Source organism: Engystomops pustulosus, chromosome 1, assembly GCF_040894005.1.
Source record: "Engystomops pustulosus chromosome 1, aEngPut4.maternal, whole genome shotgun sequence".
NCBI lineage: Eukaryota > Metazoa > Chordata > Amphibia > Anura > Leptodactylidae > Engystomops > Engystomops pustulosus.
In genome coordinates this window covers 134,300,587-134,307,549 of record NC_092411.1, presented here as the reverse complement: position 1 = coordinate 134,307,549, position 6,963 = coordinate 134,300,587, and positions in this window count along the sequence as shown.

Genomic DNA, 6,963 nt, shown 5'->3' with positions numbered 1-6,963 from the left:
TATATATATATATATATATATATATATATATATATATATATATATATATATATAGCATTCCCCCCCCAGTATAAAATAATATGGCCCCATATGATATGTATAGCATCCCCCCCAGTATAAAATAATTATGGCCCCATATGATATATATATATAGCACCCCCCCCCCCCAGTATAAAATAATTATGGCCCCATATGATATATATAGCGTCTGTCCCCCCCCCCCTAGCATAAAATAATTATGGCCCCAAATAATATATATAGCATTCCCCCCCCCCCTAGTATAAAATAATTATGGCCCCAAATAATATATATAGCACCCCCCCCCCTAGTATAAAATAATTATGGCCCCAAATAATGTATATAGCACCCCCCCTAGTATAAAATAATTATGGCCCCAAATAATATATATATATATAGCATTCCCCCCCTAGTATAAAATAATTATGGCCCCAAATAATATATATAGATATATAGCATCCCCCCCCTAGTATAAAATAATTATGGCCCCAAATAATATATATAGATATATAGCATTCCCCCCCCTAGTATAAAATAATTATGGCCCCAAATAATATATATAGCACCCCCCCCCTAGTATAAAATAATTATGGCCCCATATGATATCTATAGCGCCCCCCCCCCAGTATTAAACGTATTCTAGCCCCATATAGTACCCCCCCCTCCCAGTATAACATGAAACCTCCCCACATTTAATTAAAGTACATGAAAAATAATAAAATAATACTCACCTGCAGGCAGCTGCTCCCTCGGAGCGCGGCTCCGGTCTTCACGCGGCTCTCCTGTGAGCTGCGGCTCCGCACAGTGACACAGGCGCGTGACGTCATGACGCCTGTGTCACTGCTTAGAACGGAGCGACGCAGCTGCCGGAAAGGCGCTGCATCGCTCCACATATAAATCGCGCCTGTGTCTTAAAGAGACAGGCGCGATTTATTTAGCTGGTGGGCGATTCGGGCGTTAATGGACGCCCGAATCGCCCACTTTAGAGCGGCAAATTTCGCCGCCCTTTACAGGGACCCGCATTTCATCTCGCCTCATGGCAGATGCGGCCCTGACTAGCATGGTGTACCTAATAAAGTGGCCGGTGAGTGTATATATATATAATTTTTTCTTTTAAACAAATACTTTATAAATGTAATAATATAATGTTTAATATAAGATGTAACAAAAAAAAACATATCAGATACACAATAACAACTGGTTAAACCTGAAAAGAGGAATTATAATTCACATAGTACCACAAGAGGGGGAACTTCTTTTACCTAGTTATTGCTTAGTGTCTATGTATTTTCCTGTCATAGTTTTTTTTATCATTTTGTTTTTAATGATTATGTCAAAAAGATTACACTGTGAAGAAGAAAGAATAAACATGCTACATGATATCCCAGAAACTTGATCTGGATTTGTCACTTATTGTCACATATTGTCACTTACTACATGAAAAAAGTTATAAGATACTATTTTATGTTGTGTTACTAATAATAATAATAATAATAATAATAATAATAATTACTCTATTGTGTTAAATACAATCTCTAATGAATCAATAATTGCTATATGTACTCTTTCCCATGATAAATAAAATAGCACCATCTAGGGGTCATATTTTCATATAATATTCACAATAAATGAAAGGGTTGTCCAGCTATATTTGTTTATTAACCTTTAATATGAACAGAGGAACTATTCTACCTACCATTTTCTGTTTTCCTATCTCCAGCAATGTCTAGAATTTAGCCCGATGACACCTTTTGGGTGATGTCAGCAGAAGGACATCACTACAGGAGGACATGTTTACAGGAGGACATCACTACAGCCAGTCACACAACATTTTGTTAAAGTCACCTGGGGGATTTCAACAGATGGCTAGGTGACACAGCATATACACAACTCACTGTACCTTCTAAATCGTGCTCTCATGATTACCAAAAGTGAGTTTTGACTATATATTGATGCCAGAGCATGAAGACACACTGTAAAAAAATAAAGACAGATTGGGACACATTTATAATTTAGGCAGGGCAAAGTTACATTGACATTCTTACACTGCACCAGCATTTTTAAAGTGTCTGATGCTGAATTGTCTAGTTGTACTTGCACCTACAATTAATTGGGGAAGAAAAGTCTTCCAATTTTTGTTGGGACTTTTATCGACAACTTTCCCCTTTTACCGAGGACATGCCACTGTGATGTTGTTATATGTGTTCTGCTAATATGTTTACTGTTAATGTGTTTTGCATATTCTGCCCAGCAACAGTGATGTACTGAGGAGGAGGAGCAGTCTGGTTTGAGGCAGTTGTTACAGACAGAGCAAGGAGAAGCATGGAATAAAGTTGTCTCTGAGTCTGCAGTCCAGTGATCCAGTGTCGGTTCCTTCTGCATCATATGGGTACTGTGAGAAAGTAAGAGGTATTGTGTGGGAAAACCGCTATCTGTCCTACAGGCAGATGAAATGCTGGTGGTAAAAGCCCTGGGTTTGTCTGCAGTAACCCAAGGGTTAATGCAGACATGATAAGCAGGAATAGTCTGTTTTGTCTGTGTTGGCCTAGCTAACACAGACACATTTGTAATGTCCGTACTGGGCCTGCTTATTATGGAGTAGGGGTAGGCTGGTAGTGGGACTCCTACTCCACCCGGGCTTCGGTCCTGGGTTTGTGAATTGCCCACAGGTGCGGGTCTCAGGCCTCGTTAGGGCCTGATTTAATCTACAGGCCAGAAGCAGTAGGAGAGGCCCTACCTGGAGAGCTGAAAGCGAGATTGCATTCTCACAGCAAAGGTAACTGAGGGTCTCCTGTCTTGCTGCTGGCCAAGAGCGTGTGCCAGGCAGCCTGGTACCCGGATAGCTAGGGTCCGTCAAATGTATTAGACAGTGCCTAGCCGGGCAGGAATTACTTTTGTAATGTTTTTGCATGTGCCTAAGCCAAGGCTGAATTTGTATTCTGTTTTGCAAGTGTGAATAAACACTTAAGTTGGACTTTTAAACCTGCGTGTGTCACTGCTTCCTGCACTGCTACCAGTCATTTACCAGAGCAATTCCCCACACATGGTGGAGGATGCGGGCAAAGTGCAGTGAAGTATACACTAGTGCATGTCCTGGACAGCACTGAAGCTGCAAGCCACGGCCATGGAGGAGTTAATCAAGCAGCTTGTCCAGTCCAACGTGCAGCAGCAAGAGACAAACAGATTGCTGCTCCAGCAGGTAACAGCCCTGACCGCTGCTCAGCAAAGGACTGTCCCAGCAATGACGGTGAAGGACGCCAGGAAAGAGGTCCGCAAAGCTATAACCAAGATGACCGCTGAGGATGATGTGGAGGCCTATCTGACAGGCTTTGAGAGGGTGGCCACCCGAGAGAGGTTGCCACAGCAGCACTGGGCAGAGGTGTTGGCCCCCTTCCTCGTCGCTGATCCCCAGCAGGCATACTATGACCTGAGCGAGGAGGATGCCCGGGACTTCTCCAAGGTAAAGGCAGAGATCTTGGCCCGACTAGGAGTGGATCAGCATCTACGCGCTCAAAGAGTGAATAGCTGGAGATACCAGGAGGCGCTACCACCGAGGGGGCAGATGCACCAACTTGTTCACTTGGTCCGCAAGTGGCTCCAGCCGGAGACATCCACCCCAGCCCAGATGGTCGAGAAGGTTGTTTTGGACCATTTCCTGAGGGCCTTGCCGGGTGAGATCCAACAATGGGTGGGACACGGGGACCCGTCTGATGCCGATGCGCTGGTGGGGTTGGTGGAGAGGTTTTGTGCCACTCAGGCCCTAACAAAGAAAGCCCATTATACCAAGACAGGCCTTAAGGCACGGAAGGTCTTGTCACCCACAAATTCCCGGGGCAGGACAACGCCCAATGTCCGGGAAGTACCCCAGGGGAGGAGGAGGGGGGAGGCTCCCACCTGTTGGACCTGCCATGAGCCAGGTCATATTGCAGCCCATTGCCCCAATTCCTCAGAGCCCATGGACTGCAGTTCCGCCAGAAGGGTTTCTCTCTATGCTGCCCCTGTCTACACAGCTATTAGCCCCGACTCTGCTGATGAGCGCCACCTGTGCCGGGTGACTGTGGCAGGGCATCCAGCGTTGGCCCTGCTGGACTCAGGCAGTCGGGTGACCTTGATTAATGGGTCCCTCACAGACCCCAAGGCGGTCACAGGGCGCACAATTGGAGTCCTGTGCATCCATGGGGACGTAAAGGACTACCCCACCACAGTTATTAACTTCCAGACCTCTTGTGGAGAGACACTACATGAGGCAGCGGTTGTCAAGAACTTGCCCCATGACCTTATCTTGGGACGGGACTTCCCCATGTTCTGGACTCTATGGCGGGGAAACCAAGAGTTGGGGGGTTGTTCTCCTGTGTTGTCTGGTCAGATCTCTGAAGCCGAGCCTGATGACCCAGACTCTGGAGTTCCTGCCGTAGGGGTGACCGCCACAGAAGATGGAAGTGTAATGTTTCCCCTAGATGTTATGGCAGGCGAAACTGAGGAGGTAGTGACAGGACCGCAGTTGTCTGATTTGGAGGTATCCCGTGACAACTTTGGTACTGCCCAACTCCAGGACCCCACTCTGGTCCGCGCCAGAGAAAATGTGGTAGAAATTAATGGCGTACCTCAGCACCCAGGTGCGGATAAGTTGTTCCCTCGTGTGGTGGTAAATCAGGAGTTATTGTACCGCATTGATAAGGTCCACGGTGAAACCCGGGAGCAGTTAATGGTACCTCAGCCATATCGTCAGATGGTGTTAGACCTTGCACATAAGCATGTGATGGGAGGGCACCTAGGTACCACAAAAACTCTGGAACGCATCTTGCAGCGTTTTTACTGGCCAGGAGTATATGATAGGGTAAAAAGGTATTGTGAAACTTGCCCTGATTGTCAATTGCATGCTCCCATGGTACACTTTCGAAGTCCGTTGGTACCTCTGCCCATTATTGAGGTACCCTTTGAAAGGGTCGCCATGGATTTGGTCGGTCCTTTAGTTAAATCTGCTCGGGGGCATCAGCATATCCTGGTAGTCATGGACTATGCTACCCGATATCCTGAGGCCATCCCACTGCGGCACACCTCTGCGAAACTAATTGCTAAAGAGTTGTTTGCCATGTTCTGCCGGGTGGGACTTCCCAAGGAGATCCTCACAGATCAGGGGACTCCTTTTATGTCAAAAGTCACCAAGGAGCTATGTCGGCTCTTTAATATTAAACAGTTACGCACCTCTGTGTACCATCCTCAGACGGATGGATTGGTTCAACAAAACTTTAAAGAGTATGCTAAAAAAGGTGGTAAACAAGGATGGGAAGGACTGGGATGTACTATTGCCATATTTAATGTTCGCCATCCGAGAGGTCCCACAAGCCTCTACTGGGTTCTCACCGTTTGAGTTAGTGTATGGCAGACATTCCAGGGGTCTCCTGGACATAGCCAAGGAGACATGGGAACAAGAGCCCACCCCCCACAAAAGTGTAATAGACCATATCGCAGATATGCAGGACAGGGTGGCAGCCGTCATGCCCATTGTCAAAGAGCATATGGAGGAGGCACAAAGAACTCAAAGCCGGGTTTATAACAGGTCAGCAAAAGTAAGGAGCTTTAGTCCCGGTGATCGTGTGTTGGTGCTAGTCCCCACTGTAGAAAGTAAGTTTCTCGCTAAATGGCAAGGACCGTATGAGGTTATAGAGAAAATAGGAGAGGTGAACTACAGGATACGTCAGCCCGGACGGAGAAAACCCGAGCAGACTTATCATGTAAATCTGTTGAAGGCCTGGAAAGACAGAGAGAGTCTGCATACAGAGATGGTTCTGGCTAGTCCACCTCCTGCGCTACCCTCACAGGCTGCAGATAAGCCTGTGCCGGAGGCAGAACTGCGAATAGCCGATACCCTTACCAAAGAGCAACAGCGAGAGGCTCGAGAGTTTGTAGCAAGAAATACAGATGTGTTCTCAGAGTTGCCAGGCTACACATCTGTAATTAAACATGATATTGTCACTGAGCCAGGGGTAAAGGTAAGATTAAGGCCGTACTGAGTCCCTGAAGCTCGTAGACAAGCCATATCAGAAGAAGTTCAGAAGATGCTGAAGCTAGGGGTTATTGAGGAGTCCAAAAGTGAGTGGGCCAGTCCAATTGTTCTAATTCCCAAACCGGATGGGACGTTGCGATTTTGCAACGATTTTAGAAAATTGAATGAGGTGTCTAAGTTTGATGCCTATCCCATGCCCCGGGTGGACGAGCTTATTGAGAGACTAGGGGGTGCTCGGTACTTCACCACCCCGGATCTAACTAAAGGATATTGGCAGGTACCCCTGACAGATAGGGCTAAAGAAAAGACAGCCTTTGTTACCCCTGAGGGCCTTTTTCACTATGTTGTGTTACCGTTTGGGCTTCATGGGGCCCCCGCTACCTTTCAACGGTTAATGGACATAGTGTTAAAGCCACATAGGAGATACGCCTCCGCCTATCTAGATGATATTATCATCTACAGCCAAGACTGGGAGAGTCACTTGGCCAAGGTACAGGCCGTAGTGAACTCGCTAAGGGTAGCGGGCCTGACTGCAAACCCCAAGAAGTGTGCGCTGGGAATGGAGGAGACACACTATTTGGGGTATGTGATCGGTCGAGGTATAATTAAACCTCAGGTCAACAAGATTGACGCTATACAGGGTTGGCCTCAACCAGTGAGCACAAAGCAAGTCAGGGCGTTCCTGGGCATTGTCGGGTACTACAGACGGTTTATACCGAACTTTGCCACCGTGTCCGCTCCCTTGACAGACCTGCTGAAGGGTAAAAGGCCTGTCATGGTGCGATGGAATGAACGAGCAGAAGGGGCTTTTCAGGCATTGAAGTCTGCATTGTGTGGATCCCCCGTCCTCATTACGCCAAACTTCAAGAGAGAGTTTATTGTGCAGACGGATGCGTCAGATGTAGGACTGGGAGCTGTCCTGTCTCAGGAGGTGAATG